Consider the following 22936-nt stretch of genomic DNA (forward strand, 5'->3'; position numbering starts at 1 on the left):
ACTCCCCTTCCCAGGTAAAAAGGTACCTAATGCTATCTCATAACTCAGCAGCACTTAGACCCTTTCAAGTATGTAGAGAATTTTGAAAATCAGCAATAGAACTGATATTTTCATGAACAAACACAACCATCATGTAATAAGCATTCACATAGTTACAGTGCAATTAATGGAACACTCCTAAAAATTGAAAAGTCCATTAAAGAGTGGATATTTGTTGGCTGATAAACTTACCTTTGATACAACAGTCGACCAATGAAGTAGGTGAACTAGAAATAAATTAGATACAGATCTGGTCTACCTTAATGAGCATTTGACATTGATCTTAGAGTATATAAAAAGTGAATTTCACCTCTTTCTCCCTCTCTGCTTTCTTCAGTACAGTTTTAAATACTCCATCATGCAGGATAGCACAATGGCATTTCCATTAGAAGGTAAATAAAACTCAAATGAGTACAAATGTCACTGCACCTCCCATTTCTTGTCACAGACACTAAAATATCAAGGAGATATGCTTATATTTAAGTATTGGTAACAAGCTGCGCTAACTTATAGGAAAAGAAGATATATATTCATTTGGAGGAAGTCGAAAGCCAGTACAGAATAATACTGTAAAAAACAAGTGATATCTGATGCCATCACTATGTACTATTATGTCAAACCTGTCATTACAAAGAAGTGTCAAAGCTATCTGTATTAAAGGTACCTTTGACCTGCAGTTCTCAAAAATCAATTCTGTAAGAATTGCAGGTGCTAGTTCTTAGGAGACTAAAAATCAAGCAATCTATAACATATCATAGATATATCTTGAGGAAGGCCTATTAAGTTTTCTAGGCAGAAAAGTTCCCTTTATTGTTTTACTGAGTGTTTCGTCCAGTTCAATGATAAATAACTCATTGACTGGACTTTCAACTGAAAATTCTCTCTTCCCCGGGGTTTTTGAACCTGGCTTTTAACTTGAAGACCTACCCATAAGTGGTATCTTCTTTTTTTTTTCCTGAACATGAGTGGTGGTTGCACATAGATGGAGAAAAGCCGCATACATTTCCATTCCTAAAAACTGTTAAATATTTTTAATGAATTCCTCCTGATCTCACAGACTTGAGAGGAACATTGTTCACAAATGTGTCCCTACATTTGCAGCGTGAAAGTTTGAGCATCCACTTGCTTCATCCTTTCTGTGAGTATGCGTGCATATCTTCTGGAGTCAGAAATACATCTGGCTCAGCTACGAGGGAATCAGAAAATAACTTGAGTCAGAGACCACTGGATCTGCTGCTCTAAACAGCTTTGGGCCAGGCTTTGTATTAACATTTTCTTTCCACCAGTCTTATGAAATGATGATTTATGACCACTTGCCCAGTGAACTTCTAAAATATAATTGAAATAACTCATTCTATGCTCCTTATTTTAGGCACATTGACAAATCTGTTTGCCTTTCTGTTTGAGTGGAGGCACAGAACACACAAAAAATGCTAACCCATGCTTAAGAATAAATTGTTTATCTTAAAAAATGGAGACCTGTGGAAAAATAGTGGGTCAGTACTTTAATCCACTTTCACACAGGATCTGATATAACCTTTCTACTGTCTTTAACAAACGTTAGATTAAGGTATTTGGAATCTACATATGCAGACTGCCGTAGCTATAGTATCATGAGGAAGAACCCCTGAGTGCTCATGTACAATAATATTAACATTGAAAAATAGTAAAAAGAAACAATGAAGAGATTAATATATTTTTTATAAAACCCATTACTAAACATTACTTAGCATTTGCTCCTGAGGCTTACTGTTATGCTAAATTAATGGTGCTATGGTCTTTGTTCTACAGATTCTTTTCAAATATTATATAAAAGATGAAAAAGCACTCTATAGTAACAATGCGAATCATACTTAATCAGACGAAAAACAAGCCCTTATGTCTTTATTTGGTAACTTAAGACATTATAACCCAAAGCATAGTCTAAGCATCTTTTAATTTGTCAAGTCACCATTAACATACATAGACACTCGCACAGGTGTGTAAATATAACAATTTGAGAATACTAAACACATAAATATGAAGATAGGTGTGATACAACACAAGAGTCCATGATGTATAATACTCTAATCCATTAAAGACAACTCGATGATTATTCCTTGACTTTAATAGTGCAGCACTGAGCACTTTATGAGCATCCTGGGAATTTTCAAGAAAGGGCTCTCCTATGTAATGGGGAAAAAGCTTTTTTTCATCTATTTTGTCCCCCTTGCTGGTGATGGTCACTGGTTATGGGTGCTATTAGAATTGGCAAAGCTCTTGGAGCATGCGGAGGGTTAAGGAAAGCAGAAGACCACAACATCCAACAATTAAACTCTGAAACATTCAGGCAATCTCAGTGAAAAGATGCCACTTCTCCTCAGTTCCAATTTACTGATGCAGATGCTGCCTGGGGGAGCTTCCCAAATACACTTGCCAGAAATGATTGGTACAGACTCGCTGGAAAGCCTCATCATTCAGACAGTCTCCCACTGTCTTGCTGCGTGCCAAGGACACGCCACCAGGCTCTGCTCCCTAGAGACCATTCCTTCCAAAGCAGATTTCCAGCTGCATTTCTAGCTCCAAAGCTACATTAGCTTAACAAGGAAATCCCCCCTGCCCTCCTCAGTATTAAGGGTGCTGATCTATCAGTCACTGCTCCCTTCACACTAAAATGTCAGTAGTTTGCAAACTTCACCAGAATTACTGCAAGTGACTTACAACAGCTAAAGGATTTGAGCAGATCTTAGGGACTGCTTAAAATGTAAGCAAACATAACTGTTATTGCTAAAAGAATTAAGTGTTGCCACAATTCCAAGTATAATTTATATACATAAACTTCATTTCAGAGTAATACTTACACTGAAAATAACACCTCACACTTGTATATATATTGGTTGTGATTCCTTGATTCATTAGTTGCTTGTCATGGAGATAGACATGATAGTACTCAAATGACTCTGGACTTGCTGCAAGTCTGGAAGGACCTACGTGCAGCTCCAGGTCTGGAGCAAGCCCTGGCAGCTGCTCTCCACCCTGCCTGTGCCCCTCTCCAACCTCTTCTGATGCTTGTGTCCTACCTGCCGGACCTTCACACTTTATCTCAGCAGTGCTTCCAGATTTTGCTTTCCAGATTTTATTTATTTATTTACTATCATGTGCCATGCATGAGATTCACTTTTTAATAGTCATTAAAAAAGTATTTTGGTCCTTCTAATTCCGACTGTGTAAACTGATATCACACAATGGTGATCTTTAAGAAATGTCTGCCATCATCCACTGGTAGAAGTTATATGAATTGAGTTAAGGCGACTTTGGGCTAAGCTCTGGGTAATACTGAATGCCCAGTTCCTACTGACTTGATCTGGCCTGTTACATACCATAAATTTAATTTCAGACAAATTGAATTTTAAACTAGTTGACAGAGTAATGAAGTTTTCTCTGCAAAGTCATTCAATCAATTCAAATTCTGCTCATCCCCAAGCGGACATCTACAAATGCATCTGTGAAAATGAAATTCCTTTTTTCTGACAGTTCTGATGCTTTCCTTTTTCTTATTGATGGGTTTAGATATACTGGTTATAGTGCCATTCTTTGGTTACATTCCTTTTCTCTGGAAAATTTCAGTTTTCTCAACTTATTTGGGAGACAGTTGTTACAAATGCATGTTATTTAACAATAACAACAATAAAAGTGTTGAGAATAAATGAAATCATATGACAGTCTAAAAATCAAAAAGGAAAGGTAATATTTTGTGCAATGGAACAGGCTAGCAGATACCAGGTGATCTGAAAGTAAATAAAAAGCCCTGAGGCTAATACTAACCTTCACCTCTCCTTATTTAGATATATATCTAATTTTAGGGGGAGGGGAAAACAATCTAGGTCTCCAGAGACCCACACTTTAATTAGTTTTTAATCCATTTCTTCACCCAATGCCTCAGAAGGTGATTTCAATTTTAAATACATACAACTGGATGTGTTTCATTTGAGAAAGTCTACAATATGCATAATAGAACTACTAGAAGTTAAAGTACAGTTATATATTTTAATGTGTTTATATTTAATTTAAAATTCAGTAAACAGGGTTTCATTCTCTGCTGGAGTAAATTGGTGCAACTCAATTAACTTCAACGGGACTGTTCACAGCGTTCAGCATATGTGCAAGTCTTGAATGACTGGAGTCTAAGGACACCTGCTAAGCATCATTATAATGCCAATGAAAAGAAAATATTTCTCACTCTTTTTGCAATACCTCTGCGAACTTCAACTTGGTGGTGGGAGGGAAGCAGAAATTGCCTTGCTGTTTCATTCATTTCATTGAATGACTAATATTGAACTAAATTATTGCTTAGTATTTCTGATCAAAATGTATATTTATTTGAGCTGAGGACAATAAACTTCATTTCATAAATTTCACCTCTCCCTGCTACTAATTCTGTGTGGATGCATTGTAAAAGTACTGATAGACTGGAATAGTCCAAGCAAAAGAAAGCTGCTGCAATAGAAAAGTTACCACTCAAAAATTTTTCTGCATTTAAACAATTCATTAAATTGTGCATCAGTCTTGCACATGAGCCTTCTCAATGTGACTTCATATTAAAAAAAAAAAAAAAAGGTAAGATCTCGGTCTAAATTAATACTTGATTAATTACATAAATCAGGCAAAAACATTCGTGCTCCCTAACCAGAGACTTTTCTACCTTATCCATTAAATTAGAAACTTCTTTTGAAATAATCTGAACTAAACACATAACTGAAAAAGCTATTATTGGTTGACTTTGTATCTAAATTTTTATGAATGACTACACAAACATTTAAAATTTTTAATATTGCAAATATCCTTTAAAATAAATTTAAAAATAAAAATTGATCTTTACAAAAATTGTCAATAGTTCATAAAAATTTTGTAACAGAGCCTAACACCCAAAATATCTCAAGCTACATTTTCACTCATCTTCACTTTTCAGTATTTGGGTTATAATTTTCTTGTAGAAACATCATTTTGTACAGAGAAGCACATACCAAATAAGACTATGTAAACTAGGTTATTAGGAATACAAATGTTTATTTCTGAGTGCAAAGAGGCATGTGTCCTTCTACTGGAACAAAATTAGAAGCTATGTCCAAAATTGGGATTATTCACTCGCACACCTACCTGCTTTTTTGTTGTGAGCATTGCTAAAGAATTTATCTTGATTACAGATTTTTGATATACCCTAGAACAAGCTGCTCCTGTCATCAAATTAAAATAATTACCAATCAGCATAATGAAGCGGGGGTTTCTGTTTGGACTCTAGATTTGTATTTAAAAGAAAAAAAAAAACCAAAACAGAAACTTTTCCTCCTAAACCATTCATTAGTGTATGTCCTTCCGGCATGTCTCTCCTCATTCTCTCTCTCACTCGGTCTTTCTAATTCTTCCATGCTTTAACTGAAAAAGGATGCAAGCCAACTGAATTGCTGTTCTCTAGATTAATATCCATATTCCATTTCAGTGAGGCAATAAGACTGCTATGAAAAGCAAAAACTAAAGTATGATAAATATTAAAACACCATTCCTTGTATATCTTAACATTTCATGGCAGTAAAATTATCATCTATTGGATTTAAAGCAGTTTTTAAAATGGAAACAGAGCAGCTGTTTTTCTGTCAGGGGCATATATAACTCTTTTTATTTAATTTCCTGATTGTATTTGCTTTTCTAATGCTGTGCATTGATTTGTTATTTGTACACTTAATTATATAACCAAGTTTAGAATAAACTTTAATTCAGCAACCAATCTTTGATGACGCCAATAAACTTCATAAAGTGAGCTTATATACAACTAGGGAGAACAATAGTTGACAGATCTAAGACGCTTGAAATTTAATAGCCTTTCCGATAAAATAAGACAGAGGACTATACATACAGCACAATGCAGAAACATGGTAGCAAGCCTTAAGCAAGCCCTTAATGTCTACACAGCACACACAGAGAGACATCTGACATGCAACACAGCTACTTTATCATGGTTTTGCATTTTTGCATGATGCTCCTCTACCGTATGCATAGAAAGGCCCAAGAAATCCTCTTGACTCTAGAGGATAAGTACCCAAACTGTTTCTTTTTGTCTTATGCACAGGAAAATAATAAAAGCTTAATATGAAAATAAGTAAAATAAGTAAATAAGTAAAATAAGATATCATATAATGACCCTCTGCCAATGCCCAATTCTTGCCCCTACTTGTCCTGGAGATGAAATTCTTTCGCAAAACTTGCAATATCCGGGTCCAGCTGCTGCTCAGTAAATTCAAAGCATCCACCCGCGCTCTAGAGGAGCCTAGCACGAGTGTACAGAAAGCAGCCTAGCCACAACAGCTTTGGGTCTTAGCACTAACTGATTTACACCCCGATAAAAGCGCTAACACTAAGAACAAACACCCAAGCAACCTGCAACAATATCCCTGTATATTAGGAGAAGGAACAACTCAACTAGCAGCAAAAAAGATAACGTCTCACTCAGAAAATAAGAATCTCCCTAGGAGGAAATCAGGCTAAGTGGAGCTACATGGATGCTTCCAGGCCTCCAGTTTCCATGCTATTATATTTAAAGTTAGCTCGAGTATTCTTAAATATACACCACAGTCTGCAGCACCACATACCGTAAGTTGCTCTGAAGATGCTGCTGTTCCACCCAGAGGAGGCAGCTCCAATTACTGCAGTTTGGCCTGCTGCTAAATGGAGACCTCAACACAAGGGAAGAGCAGAAGCAGCCCTCCCCCTTTCCTCAAAGGAGAACTGCACATAACAGAAACGTCCATGTCAGGCAGCGAGAAGGGGAGGTGTTATACACTAGCTCGGAGTTCACTTTAAACTCCAAAGTAATAGCAAGGAGGTGAGAAGGGCAAAAAATCTGGATCTCTGCTGTCTGAGAAAATGGGTTTTATAAAATAGAGGTTCTGAAATACATTTTCATTTTGCACCAAAAGAGAGGAAGACTTCCCCTGCACACACTTTGCTCTTCCCCCCAAGATGAAAGTTTGAGAAAAGCCTATCCCAAAATGGTCCTCTGCTTCCTAGGAATGACACTCATCCAAGACGCAGACAAAGCAAGACCAAGACTTCTTCAAGAAATGAAGCAGAGCAGGAACTTCTGCCTTCTGTCTTACATCCCCAGGCCTTCACCAGAAGCCTCTTGGCTATTCATGTCAGGTCACTCTCACCTTATTTGAACTAGATGTTCTTTTCTTTTTCTTTTCTTTTTTTTTTGGACAAAAATCTTCCCAAACTGCCATATATTCAGCAAATATTTTGGTTTCAGTGAAAAGAAAGGAAAAAAAAAATCCTCTCAGTCATCACCCCTTATTCTCTATGAGACTATGAGAGAAGAGGGGAAGAGATGGGAGAGGGATGCTCTCTTTGACCTTCCTTTCCTTTGCCTTTCATCAGGATAACTTTCAATCTATAGGCATATGTATCTGAAAATGTGTTTATATACATACAGAGCTACAGTACTCTACCTTAGAAAATTCTCCAGTGCCTCCAGCTTTCTTAAATTGTCTTCACACAGCCCAAAAGGAAACTGAAAAAAAAATCTTTTTTCAGTCTGCGGACATATCAGCAAGGTAGCCAAAGCCACAAGAGAGGAGGACTCTCAGGCTCTCCTCAGAGCAGCCCCAGCGCTGTTCGAGCCCCTGGCCACTGGTGCAAGGAGCACGAGCCCGCGGCACCAACACGGCAGCTCTCCACTCCCCAAACCCTGCCATCCTGCCCTGGCAGGCACAGCTGAGCAACCGAGAGAAGTGACAGCAGGGTTACAACAGCGGCCGCTCCTACCAGATCAGCCAAAACGGTATCCACCCATCACTCTGTGCGGACAATTTGCACGCATAAGGGGGAAGGAAAAAAAAAAAAAAGTCCACCACTTGAGAGCTGTGATCAAAAAAGAAAATAAAACGAGCCCAACAGGCTCGACTTCGAAGCATGGGGCAGAACCAGACTCACAGCTGCTACAGCCTAGCGAAGGATGGCAGCCCTCACTGACAAGAGTAAAGCTGCAAAGAAAAATACATATTAATTGTTCCCCCACAATAAAAACCGGGCAACAGTGTATCTCTTGAAATTAAAAAAGTTGTCTAGCTTAGTGCGTCTTGCAACTAGTGTTTTTGGAAAATCATAATTTAAAGGATTCTTATTTTTCCAACAGGTTTCTCTGTTAACTATATTGTTCATTGTTTTAATCTACACAGTGCAGTTGCCATTCTTATTATTATAATGTTCCTTAAAAGCATTTTATTTTTCTTAGCTTGACACTAAACAATATATGAAAACAACTGGTATTCATCATTTGTATACAAAAACTAACAGGGGGTAACAACAGCAAGGCAGCTAATGGATCTGAAAACACAGCAGGAGAATAAAGAAATCCCAGTTTCTAGTAGTGTATACCAGCAATTCCCATGGGCCAGTATGACACAGTCATGGTACATAAATATTACCTATAAACATTCTTGCAATGCTAATATGTAAAGGACAACAGAGGGACCAAGGATAAGTTATTGGCAACAGCTTTGTGAAGCACTTTGTTGAACATAAGATCATAATCTTAACTGAACAAGAATTAGGATGGAGATTGCCCTGATAAGGACATGTGCAGCATGACTAAATCACCTACAAAAATGGAATGAGAAAAATCAGAAGGATGATCTCAAAAAAGTGGTCACACACTGCAATAGTGGTAAAATTCAAATGGATTATTCTGTTACAATGGGTCTATTTTCCCATGTGTACATGTCACGGAAACCTTGCTGGGAAACTTAGAAAAACTTGAAGAACCTGTCCGTTTTGGGAAATTAAACAGAGAATACAGTGGATTATCTCCAGTCATCCTTTTGTTTCTAAGCACACAAACGGAGGAGCTTCTCTTTATAGCATATTGTAAAAATGGATGTAAGCCTATAGTACTTACACGGGAGAGTAAATTTTTTCATATTATTTAGAGTACTAGGCACACACAAGATCACTCACACAGATAAAAATATTCTAGTCTTGTGCTCAGTGACACAACATTTTCCTCTGGAAATAGCTAATAAAGTTCGAGCTATTCAGAATAAATCTGGCCAAGTGGTATGATGTTTCATGACACTGTTCTGCTGCTCAAGTATCCTTTAGTAGTCTGATTGGTTTTGTTAGTTTTTCTGTGAACGTCACTGAATAAATCACAATATCAGACCACATTTTCTGAATTTCTGCCACAAAATGAAGTGCCAATAATAAGCAGCAGATATCACTTTGTAGCAAAATAGACAGATGGTCAGTTAATCTTAGGCCTTGGCAAAGTCCAAATGAGAATATTATTAAATAATAAAATAAATGATCATATCAAATCCAGTCTGTCTTAGTTTGGATATATAAATTAAACTCTATTCATGTCTTTCTAGTCCAAATATCATGAGTATGTTACACCAAATAAATTCCCAGAGAAGCATTCTCTCTAGCCAGAATTAAACTGTTCATATTGTTGTAAAGTAACTGCCAAGCACAACTGCTAAAAATATTTAGAACACAGAGGTGTTCCTTTAAAGGGAATCCTCTTTTAAAATCTAAGCGTACTCTAAAAATGTACTGACATTACCCAAGAAGGTTTGAGAAAAGGCTCTGTGATATCAAATATACAATAAATGCACGTACTGAAAAAAGTGGTCATTTTAGACCTTGATTTACATGAACTGAGTTTTCATTTCATGGAAGTGTTGATTAAAAAATATTGAAAAACATCAGAATGGAATAATATTGTTGAAAATACTCTGACATTGAAGTGTTAACTTCTAGATTATTTTTCTCTCTTCTCTTTTGCCATAAAATTGCAGAGATCAGGCATGCAATGTCATATGAGGTTTTTACAGGAATACTCTCTGAGAGTAGGAAAAAAAACCCAAAACCAATTCTATTTGGGATATTTTATTTTCTTTTTCTCTACTCAAAGTAGCTGAGATAATAAAAAACCTCAGTGTGAATACAGCTATGTCCATGAAATGGAGAAGATACCATTATATGACCATGGCAGAAGCAAGGTTTCCAAAACAAAGACTGATTTAAACAGGGTTATGTACCCATATATCAGATGCTATATCACTACTTGTTGCACTTCCATATATATATACATATATAAATATAGACAGAAGTAGCTGGTGTCATAGCTTTACATATAAAGATAATACTGCTTGCTCTTTTCCTTTTGTTTTGTCTCATTTCTACTTTCCTTTGTGTTGTATCACAAAAAACAGTTATGCCTATGAGTGTGGATACACCACAAGGCTCAGAAAAAAAACAGAACAATGCACTCAAAGTCCAAATCACATATGTAGGTGGATAACACCATGGGGAAAGTATTCCATGCAGAAACCCTCCAGCCATTAAGAATATGCAAGATGTTATTCATTTTCATGTACTCGAACTTTATATGTATTTCTTTTAAAAAACAAGTCTGTAAAACAGAAGAGGTAATGTTTTATCTAGCCAATGTATCTGCCTAGAATGCCGGAACAAATCTATAAGAGGCTTATAAACATACATATATATATATATATACGTATACACACACACAGAGCTTATATATTATAAGATTTATGATTCATCCCTTAATGAACCCAAGTTTGTGGTACATTTTTCTGGGCTTTTTCCTAGTGACCTCCATAAAGATGCCTGAATAACTATAAATGAATAAATACAACTTTTATTAAACCATACACTACAATAATAGGGTTTTTTTAATAACGAAGATTCAAAGGGACTTGCAAAAAACAATAAAAAAGTGAGGGTTTTATAAAAAAAAACTTCCCCCATGCCTGTGTGGTCCTTGAAGGAAAGTTTGTTTCCAAATCTAGTTTTAACTATGTGATTGTATTTTGAGTTGCAGCAAATTTTGTTCAGTCCCCTTCAAAAATTCGGTAACCTCTGAGGCCTGGCTACCATCTCGCTGCTCCTCTCCAAAGGAGGTCTCTGATTCATGGGACTGCAGGCTCCCAAGTGCTTGCTACGCCACTCATCTTCCCTGCCATAACCTGTCGTCCCTGGAAGCTGCCCACTTTCGTGCCTGCTTGGCTGCTCCTCCACAGAAGGAAAAATATTGCCCTAACTCTAGTGGCCTTCATCTCACCCGGTTATCATAAAGCAAGAAAAACATAATTGTTAACAAAGACATTGAAGAAAAAAAAGCCCCTCCAGTCTGGGATGGGTGGGCATGAGAACTTGCCCATTTAAGTGTTACACACAGAAAGCTTAGCCAAAGGCAAAGGCACATCCTCAAAGGGCCATCACATTGTGAGCTGGGGTCCAAATCAACCACACCACCATCCAGCTTCTCTTGAAACCATAAATCACACAGAATCACAGAATGGTTGATGTTGGCAGGGACCTCCGCAGTTCTTCTAGTCCAAGCCCCCTGATCAAGTAGGGTCACCTACAGCATGTTGCCCAGGACCCTGTACAGACAGCTTTTGAATATCCCCAAGGAAGGAGACTCCACAACCTCTCTGGGCAACCTGTTCCAGTGCTCAGTCACCCTCACAGTAAAGAAGTTTTTCCTCGCGTTCAGAGGGAACCTCCAGCGTTTCAGTTTGTGCCTGTTGCCTCTCATTCTATTGCTGGACACCACAGAGAAGAGTCTGGCCCCACCCTCTTCACAGCCTCCCTTCAGATACTTACACATGTTGATAAGATCCCTCCCCAGTCTTCTCTTCTTTTCAGGTTGAACAGGCCCAGCTCTCAGCCTTTCCTTACATGATAGGTGCTCCAGTCCCCTACTCATCCTTTATGCTGGGCTGTCTCCAGTAGTTCCATGTCTCTCCTGCACTGCAGAGCCCAGAACTGGCCACAGTATTCCAGATGTGGCCTCACCAGGGCTGAGTAGGGGGGAGGATCACCTCCCTCGACCTACTGGCAAAAGCTCTGCTCTTCCTAATGCAGCCCAGGATACCATTGCCCTTCTTGGCCACAAGGGCACATTGCTGGCTCATGGTTAACTTGTCCACCAGGACTCCCAGGTCCTTCTCCATAGAGCTGCTTTCCAGCAAACAAAAGGGAATATTATCTTTTTGCAGTTGATACCTTCTATTCAAAAGCTCTTTTCATGTGCATTTAAAACTATAACTAATAATTTTGCTACAGGCTTGAAAGTGTATCAGTAGAGCTGCCTGGAACAGACATGCCACTGAGTCTCACGTATAAAAGCCCACATACAATAATGTGTTGAACAAAGGTCCCTCATTTGGACATTTGGAGGATCAAAACAGGTCTGAAAAAATGTCATTTTCAGAGACTATGTATGCCATAGAAAAACCTAACCTGCTTCCAGTAGAGCATTTGAGTCTGCAAGGCTTCTAGAAATAGCACAGAAGACATAGAAACATGCCCTCAGTTCATTAACACCTACCACAAAAATAGCAGACTTAAGCCAAAGTTGACTACTATTGAAAATTCCAGTCTTTACATATAAAGTATTGCGCTGTGAGTAAAATGGATAATTCAAAAATCTAGGGCATTTGCCCTGTCTTCTTGGTTCTCTACAGTGCTGGAAAAGTTTTCCCTTAAGCTAATTGAAGTATCAGATAGATTGACAATATTAGAACAGTTCTGACATTGCATTTCATTGACATGTACTTCACTGTCAGTCAAAGATAAGGCTAATGCCTTAGCTAAAATTGCTAGGAGAAGATCTAAAGACCTACAGCCAGAGACTAAAATTTAAGGATGCAGTTGGAATAACTAATAAATCTGAAAAGCTGTCAAGAAACTTAAGAGTTTCTAGAACGCAGTGTCTGAGGTACCTCAGAAGCAAAATAAATTGTATTGTTAGATATGTGGCAATGTTGACACTTGAAAATTGACATGGAGTATGCATAGTTATTATCTTCTAGTGTTGCTTAACATAAAATATTTATGTTTCATCACAAATAATTAAACTTTATTAGTCAGTATGAAAAATTTGATACTGTTTAAAAAAAAAGTTAACTAAAATGAGTTTTATTTTTGTGCCACTCTCAGAATTAAAAATATATACATATATATACTATTCCAGAGGTTCATCCATACTTTGAGCAGGATTTGAACTAGGATTACAATGGGTAAAGCGATCCCATCTTTCTCTCAGATAATTCCTAATCTGAAACCAGGAGGAAATCACCTGATGAAATAAGAGGCTCAAGTGCAGAGGAAAGAAAAGGTTCTCAAAAAACCTTTACCTAAAAATGCCCAGGCTGAACTGTCAATCTTGACCTCAAATATGGAAGTAGAGTATCTGACTCTGAAAAATTCCTGAGCTTCAGCTATTTTAGGGGCAGTCTGAATAGTCAAGAATGAACTCTCCTCAGCAGGTAGAAACCAGAGCAAATCCTGATTTCCTTCCAGCTCTGGTGGAAGAAGAACGGAGCTTGTCCGAAGGAGCAAGCGAGCACCAGTCACTTGAGGGAAGTAGCTTTTGTCACGTAAGACAAGGTCAGAACGGGATTTTAGAGAGACACCAAGAGCTGGGGAAGGCTGGAATACGTAGTCCTCGGTAGCCATTAGAAGAGCTGCCAATTCATATTTACTAGGAGTTTTGTGCATAGGAAAAACATATGCTGGTCAAGAGAGCAGTCAGTGAAGGTCAGTTTTTTACTTGTTTGAGCCAACTCATGAAAAAATAATAAAAAACTCGTTCCTTTCCTCTCCTACTCTGAAGGGAAGCAGCATACTACAGTTTTTAAAGAGCTGCTGATAATCTTTAACTGTGGACACTCTCTTTGACATTCTGCCTCTCCTGCTACATAGGATATTTCAAATTCAACCAGCAACTGCTGTAGGAGTGTTTATCACACAATGTTGCCATTCAGCTGGATTTGCATTTCGAGTAAAAGAGTTGGAGTACTTTAATTACTTGTTCTGGCAAGCAAGAGATTAATATTAATTATAGTCTTCCAAGTACCATTTAGCTTCTTAGCCTTCCTGGTGCTGATTGCTTTGTAGCACTTTTGTGCAAGGTGCTTGTTTTACATTTATTTACAGTACCTGAAACCCTGGAAACATGTCTTGTGTGTTTTGAATCATAAGCAAAATGATATATGTGATGCATAAAACATAATGTTGTAATCTATTTACTGCTAAAATATGCCAGTTAATATGGTCTCACTATAGGCATGTCTAGTTTAAAGCCTCTGCACAAAACAATGTATAAGTCTAGAATTAACAAGCAGTTAATTAAAATGCCAAAATGTATCCATCTAGCAGGCAGAAGATAAATTTCTTAAATTAACACAAGATTTATAAGCACTTCTGTGTCATTACCCTTTCAAAGCCTGAAGATCGGTGATATTGTCTGCATCTGCATATTGGGTAGAGTATACCAATATCTCTTCCAAAATGACTATTCTATCAGGGACAGTAGGGGAAGAAAAAATCAGACAAAAACAGTATTTTCAGGTCCTCCAAAACCAGTACACAAATAATGTTCTGTCTATTTAAACAGACATGACAATATAATACTAATTCAGGGTGGATTCATTTCAAAACAGTGGCATTTCTACTTTTCATTCTCTAGGCAGTCAGAAACCATAACAACTGTCATGACAAAAGAAAAATAGGAAGTTATTCTCAAATACTGATCTATTGTCTATTCTACCATGAGCCAACTGTCTTTTCTATCAACAGCCAAAAAAGAATGCCGCCCGCCAACATTTGGACTCCTATACAAACACTCACAGTTTGATTCCAAAACTGAAATAATATGGGTTTCCTAAGAACTGCAAGTGAATCACTGTTCAGAACATTAGAGTAAAAGAGGTATAAAAAACCAGTGATAAATTTCAGATTTAATGAACATATAATGAAGTTTTGTTTTCCACTAAGAAGTCCTCCATGAATGAATGCTGGAGTCTGGGAGGAAAAAAAAAAAGACCTCATCAACAATAATTTAATCCAGAACAAGAAAAATATGGTGATTTTGTGATCAGGGAAAACATGAAAACATTTCTAAAAGAAGATAAAATTTTGGAAAAGGATAACAAAACTAGACACTTTAGAAAAGTTTCAGAGGAGGAGCAGGAGAGCAAGTGAATAAAAAAATATCAAACCCATTTTATTCTAAGACGTATGGACCACAAGCAGCATACATGCCGTATGTTATGGCAGAAGGAAGGAACCTGTCAGCATGCAAGTTTAGCCAAGATAGAATGAAAATACGTGATCTCAGATAATGAAGTCTAAGAAGTAATTTTAGGAGAACAGCATCCAGCATTAGATTAAACAGTACAAAATATGCAGCAATGAATTAAATCAAATGAGAGAACAGTTCATGCCATAAATAACAGACTGAAGTGCCCTTCATACAGTTGAAATGTCAGCAGCAAAAGAACAGCAGGAAAAAAAATAAGAGAAAAAAACAACATAATTGGAACTATACACTAAACCTAACATCTATCAACTGATGCTATTGATGAGGTACACAAATCACTTTGTGAGACATTGCAGGTTGCAGAGCTGGTAGCTTGTGCAATCATTGAACAAATTCTCTATTACAGAGTATGAAGTCAGAGGAAGTATTATTAGGTATCATCATTTTATAGCCTAGTGAAAAGAAGATTGAGGAGACACAGGATAACAGCTTTCAAATATCCCTTCAGCAAAGTAGAAGGAGATAATGAGATCTCTACCAGTGACAAAAATAACAAGATTTGAATTGCAGCAAGAAAGGTACAGGACAGACATTAGGAAAAGCCATCTGTATGTATTGAGAGGTAAGTACGGGAATATGTAGTTTAGAAAGGTCGTAGAATCTCCTACATTGAAGGCTTTCATGGACAGATTCAGCCATTCCTGACTTGATATTTAGCTAGGTATATCTGACAACAGACTGGAGTGGGAGCATTAACACCCTGACCTCTTAAAATCTCTCAGAGCTCTATTTCTGCTTACTTTTCTGCTCATTACCATCAGAAAAAGTAATTCTACTCTGCAAACTAAGCAGATACCTCAAGTCAATAGTTTCAAATTGAAAAAGCCTTACTACTTATTTTATTTAAAAAAAAGAAATCTAAGTTTGGAATCTATATGCAAATAAGATGGTCAGTAAGCAGTCTTAACTATAGCCAATACACCTAACCCTGCCGGTTCCCCTTAAGATTTCGGAAAAGTTTTCTAAGCTAAAGGGTAGATGCCGAGATATAGCACTGCAATATTTTCTTTCTCATCAAATTATAACATAGACTTGTCACAGGAATTTCTCTTCTTTGTCATTCACCACCAGTACCATGAGAATAAAACTTAATGAAACGATTCAGGAAACACTAAGAAAAACATTTTCACAATGACACTTGTTTGAATTTTCACAAGCTCTCTTCTTCGCAACAATGCCCATAGCGATGAAAGCAACAAAATACTGTTTTATAGCTTTAAGACAGAAAAGCAGAGTTCCCACTTATTGAGATGGCATATTAAAAATAGAGTGCGTGAATCATTCATACTGTCTGAAGCCACAAAACAACCACTTGATTAAATTTCTTCAACAATAAAAAATAAATTATGTGCCAGCAAACATCTAGCTCAGTATTGCTTAAAACAGTCCGCAGAGGACTTGCACTGAGCACATGAACTGCAACTGTTCCGTCAGCATGAGTTGCAGCTACAAGAGCAGTACTAAATTCGCTAAGGCACATCTTAACTGTTAGATGTAAAGGGAGTTCCAGGCACCTGTCTTAAATAGGTACTCCCCTCTGGTACGTCTGCTCAGCGAGAACGTCAGCTTTGCACAGGCTGGATACCTGCTCCCTCGCCGTGAGTTTCCCATCTCTACGTGGCACATTGCCATTCTAACTTTGGCAAGGTAGAGGAAGGCAGCTAAGCCAATCCTCCCTCTCATAGTCCGTCCATCTCATACTTAACTAAGGAATGATTGATACACTTTGAAAAGGTAGATGAGAATGGAAGGGAATGTGTCTGAAACGTAGATTTCTTTTACTCTCATCAGTGGCACTGAAGCTTAACAGTTGGCATAACGGAGACTTGGAAAGCATCCTCGCTAAGAAGATCGCTTCTTCCCTCCTACTCCAAGAGTAGGTCCCACAGTGATTACCTATGTGTATCTATATCTTCCATACAGATTAACTTTACAAAACTGCCATCTACTACTCTACAAGCAAGGCTGAATTTGAGTTTTCAGTCTGCAATTACTGATGACTGGTGTTTCAACTGTCAAGTTTTAATAAAATGCAATGTGACCGATAACCCTTTCTCCTCCAAAAAAAACCCAGCACAAACATTAGGTATGCTTGGTGGGTGTTCTGATTGCAACAGAAGATTATGGGAACAAAAAGACTGAGAAAGAAACTGGCAAAGATGATTAATGTAAGTTTCTGAAAGAAATAATGCTTAAAGGTTAGCTGCTGCAAGGATAAATTGCCCCTAGAGGGGACAGATTCTAGGTACAGAGAAATGAGCTATCTCTTTTGGATGGCTTAATTTATAAAAGAAACAAACTTCTTAGCCTGGAGTTATTTATAGAGGTATACTACAAAAAATATGTCCAAGCTGCTAATAATCATGAAAGAGAACAAGGAGGTATAATGGTCAGTTATCTATCAAGAGATAATGTGGGATGAAACATCTTTTGTTTAAATCAGCAGACTAGCTGTCACTCATTATTTTATAAAGAAAACTTCAAAGGTTGGAATATTTATTCACTTAGAAATGGTAAGATTATCATATTCATTACTGATGGCAGTATGTCATTTGTGGAAGTACAGTGCAGTATGCTACATTGAGAATAACGTCAATGAGATCTGTGAAAATTACCTGAAATGCACATTTTGAAAGTCTGGTGAAAATAATAAGGTATTTTTCTAGTCAAAGCAATCCTGGAAACAAAAAAGAACAGCTGAAAGCAGCATGCTGTGGAACAGGCATCGTGCTTTTAAGGCTATAAAGTATTCTCTGTAAAAGGTATCCTTTGCTCTTAAACATGAAGGAAATCTCCCAGCCCTAATCTGGAGGGAGGGAGGAAGAAGATGCGATACACTTAGCAAGACCAAGAACCTCCCTTAGAACAAATCACTGCTAGCTCTATTGTCCTTGCACTTGGGAAACAAAGGCCAAAGTCGTAGAACACTTTCCTCCACCGACAGAGAACAGGGTCTTGAGGGTCTCGAGATAGGGTAATGATCACGTGGGGAATCAGATCTCTTGAACAAGATGGTCAGTTGCTATCGGGATGGTGACGGGATTCTCCATTGCAAGGGGATCTTGCAACAGCATCTTCAGTTGGATCAGGAGGGACTCCCCAAACCTGCTATCACTTCATCTGTTCTCCTGGCAGTGCATGGTAATATATCTGCCATGGAGCATGAGCCACGAAGCTTACAAACCATGTTTTTTACCAAAATGCCTCAGACCAGGCAATCAGCTACCCCAGCCTCACTCAAAGCTGCCTTCCCTTCTCTTCTCCTGTCCCTCGTCTCTTCCCTCTTTCACAAGGGGGGTGATCTGAATTTCCTCCAGCAAACCACAGACACCTTCCTTTAGCTCTTCCGCTGGCCTAGGCAGAGTCCTACAGTTCAGAGGCAAAAGGTGGCCAAGTCATTCTCAGACCAAACAGTGTTGGGGCAACACACTGTTGGGCAATACACAGACACAGCTACTATTTCTTCTGAAGCTGTCCTAGGAGTAAATGGAGGGATTCAACTCCTTAGTCTGTTGCTTTCTCAAGCATTTAATTTCTTAAGATATTAAAAATAAAATAATGAGTAGCTGACAAGTTATTTTAGCATAATTGCCTCAGGTTACTGCCATCTTGTCCAGCAAAATTGAGGAACACTATAAGCACAGCTGAAGGGAAAAAGCAGCCAAATTGCAGAAAGCTGGTGATAGAAACTTAGTGTATTATGAAGCCGTTAAACTTGAATTATTTTCTAATACTCTTTCCCTAATATTCATGATGAATTTTAATGCATAATATGCCAATATCTGTTCATACGAAAATCTAAAGATTGAAAACACAATAGAGTAACACAGATGTCAATGTAGAGAACATCAGTGACCTTTAAGTAATAAAAGCATAGCATTTTACTTTATTAGACTCTGGCATTATTATAATTCTGTCCTGGTTAGCCACAAAATGTAAGTTATTACATATTTTAACCGGGTCAACTGTGCTAGGATGAGGATTCTAAAACAACCAGGAAGAATTTTAGTAGATTACACAAATCATATTCAGGATTTGATAGGTCTGAACTGCAAAAAGAATTATTGAGTCCTGTTAAGAAAGGACTTGCAAATGCAAAGTGTGAATGTAATGATTATGTAAAAGTCAAAGAATAGAAAGGATTTGAAGATTTTTTTCTTTATGTTATTGGTAGCTCCTTGAAGTAAATTTTCTTCTCACCTGGGAGGTAAGATGACTAAATTGAGACATAGCGCAGCTTAAGGTATCATGCCAGGCAGACAGTCTCCAACCAGCCATCCCCGCGTAGCACACACTTGCACCGTGTTAAGAAGCAGCTGCAAATATGCTTGCTAAGGGAATCACAGGCACAATCTTCAGCATACTAATATGCTTTGCATGCTGCATGAGGAAGGCAAAAGTTCAGCTCTCAGTCAGATCAGACACATTTTTGTTATTTACAGTTCCTGGAGTTACCACTTGCCACAGGAAGCCGCCTCTTGCAAGCAGCCCTCCCAGTGATTAGAAAATTGAAAGCAACTTTTAATCTTGAATCCCACCGCACCATGGCTTGTGCTAATGGCTTGCTTAGGGTATCCTGATGCGCAACATCGTAACCCACTGCAGCCCCGGCACCCTGCTGACCCCTGCGGCAACAGGGAGCTGAGAAACACCTCCCGGGAGAAAGTGGAGAAGTCAGTCCTGTACAGAGCATCCCCATACAGCACACATCTCCTGCACCTGGAAAGGAAGCACCACCGCACTGCCAGGCACAAGGGAATCCTGTTGGTGTGAGCGTAACAGAGGAAAGTAATAGAGCAGGATTTAGCACTTTGCTTTTCTGAATAAATTATACTTTCTAGTAAATCAACACGACCATCTACCATACAGGTTACGCAGCTAGATGATTGTAGCCTGGCCCAGCAAACTCAGTGCTTTGCAATAGCAAAAATTGTTTTACCCAGATGAGTAACTATGTTGACATAGGTGGTAGTTTGGGAGTGTGGGTACAATTACAAACTCTGGTTGTGATGTGACAAAGCTGTCACCATGACCATCACCACCTAACAGAATGCCATACACAGAGAAATAACCCACTGTCTGTGACAAGGTTTATTTCCAGACGAGGGACGGCTTCGGTTGTTAACTGTTAATCACCCATTCAAACTGGAAATCCTTTCAGACAATGGAGTGGCTGAACACAGGAATACCAAAATTGTTCCACCATACTACAGATAGAAATGGGTGAAAAGCCCATGTATGTTAAGTGCAGCCCCCAAGAATTATTCCTGAAGAGTTAAACTGCGAACATAGAGCATAAGCAGAATTCAGTCAAGTTTCATATCAAGTTTCAATTGAGAGTTGAAAAATCAGGCCTGTGCAGTCAAATTAGTCTGACAAGTGTCATAAATTATACATTAGACTACCTGACTGAAAAACAACAAGAAACTGTCATTTACGGTAAGTGCTTTCTACTTATATGTTATCTATTACCTCTGTAATTTTACGGTCTGAAAACGCATCTCAATCACCTAAGGTATTTCAGTATCCCTTTCAATATCCTTTGTAAAGTACCAAAAGGGAAACAATGCAGTTGCAAACTAAGTGCAGCAAATTTGAATTAATGAGCAGAAGAGTGTACAACATCTTTCCTACTGCATCACACTGTCCTTCTAGAAGCAATCCCAGATCACAATGTATAGCACATGTACCCTTGTAGCATTCATAATGCTACCCCAAGAACAGAACCTCACTGTTGCCAATAAGATTTTTTTACTTGCATTCCTCAGCACATATATTTTGCCCTTTGGAGTATGATTTGCAGCATTTGCAGAATAAGCAAAATCTCAAAGTAGCAAACTGGAAATACTGCATTTGTATTGTCTGGAATGGTATCTCACAAGGATCTAAAAGGCTTATCCTCTCTTAGCCTTCCCTATTTCCCCTCATCTTCTGTTTAGTATTACGAAATACTACTAATATGAAAGGGAGGGGGAAAAAAAACCACAAAAATACTTTTGACAGAAAACTTTTCCAGGATGAGGGAATCTTTAGCTTTCTGATCTCACTGACTATATTCCTCTCATTTCTCTGTGCCTCTTTGCAAATATTCCACAGAGCTTGGCATTTTTTCTATATCTTTTCTCTGAATAATTTAATTTGCAAACAAACTTGAATCACCATCTCTGGGTGCTGATTCACACATTCATCTCAGTCTCTACTATCGCTGCCTTGTCATGCTCTCCCTGTGAATATAGTTGTCACCTCAGAATAACATGATTACTGTATTGCCGCATCAGTCATGCTGTCTTCTTTCATTAATGTTCTGAAATCATCATCCTACCTATCCTTGCAGTCCATAACTTGGCAGGATCTATGCCTGGGACTTGTCTAAAGCCTCACATCCAGACTAGGTAAAACCATGGCACAGATATCACTACCTTTCCAAATCAGCCCTTCACAGCTAAAATTTTTCCCCAGGATATCATCCCACATTTTATTCCTATAATGTTCTTTACTCTTGACTAGATAAAAGCAGTATTTCAACTGCATTTTTCAGTATTCAGAAATGAATTGAGCAGAATTATGCTGCAAAGACCAGAGCTTGGATCACGTGTCTTCTCCCTATGCTTCCCTCCACATCTCTATCTTGGTATTCAAAATGGTCTGAAAAATCCAGTCTTAATTCCGGCAAGGTCCTGAAAGAAAAGTCCCAAAGTATGTTAATGTTTTCCTCAGTGTTGCCCCTTTCCCTGTGAAAGAATTCCTCACCAACATCAAAAAAATGTTTTAAAAATTTTCCTTCGCTATGTGGTCACTGTAAACGATCCGAAAATGAAGAGTAGGTGTAATAACAATGCTAACAATCTGTTCAGGATGCTTATTATACCAGCATACCAGTACCGACATACTGTTTCTTCATCTCCGCACTCGTCTCCTATCTGTCATCTCTCATTTTTTACTTCAAACAAACTCTCAGGGGCAGAAGTCCTTGTTTTATGCTATAGACAAACTAGAAAAGCAGTACTGTATTCGCTAATACTGACTCATATGCATAATGATCAGATGCTCAGGGAACAGCTTCCAGACACTAATAGGCAAGAGGAATATCGCAGCAATCTCTCTTTTGGCAAAGAAGTTAAGGGGAAGCAAAATCCTTCTAATTCATACTAACCATTTACCCACAACTGGAAAGAAGTAAAGAGCACTTGCAACTTATTTTCCTTATCGTAAGGTCACTCAAAACAGTCCTGAACAGAAATTTAAAAGTGTACTCGTCTTGGATTCCTGCATTTACCTAAAGGATGTATCCTTTACTTCTGATCTTGTTTATTTTTTTGAAATTTTTAATATCTGCACATCCTGAAATCAGTTCCTGTATGAGGGAATGTGATCGTTTGACTCAATTCACAGTAACTATTATTATGACAGGGAGTCAGATCACTGACAAATTTAAACAAAAGTTTCAAGGAGAAAAAGAAAAGGTGCAGGGCTTAATAGTAAGACTAAAAATATATTTTTCTGGCATTACAAAGGGTGGTAAAGATTACTGCCATAATAGAAAAACATTTGTGACTTTCAATTCCTGAATTAAAGTGGCTCATCTGTCACTGAGTAAGTTTGTGGTCCTTTTGCTAACGCAGGTGGTAACAAAGGTGTAACAAGCAATCATTACTACAGCAACAAGACTGAATACACAATATGATAAAAGTTCAAATATTTTATGAAATCTCAAGTTTTGATAACTCC

This window comes from Dromaius novaehollandiae, chromosome 9, assembly GCF_036370855.1.
Source record: "Dromaius novaehollandiae isolate bDroNov1 chromosome 9, bDroNov1.hap1, whole genome shotgun sequence".
NCBI classification, from domain to species: Eukaryota; Metazoa; Chordata; class Aves; order Casuariiformes; family Dromaiidae; genus Dromaius; species Dromaius novaehollandiae.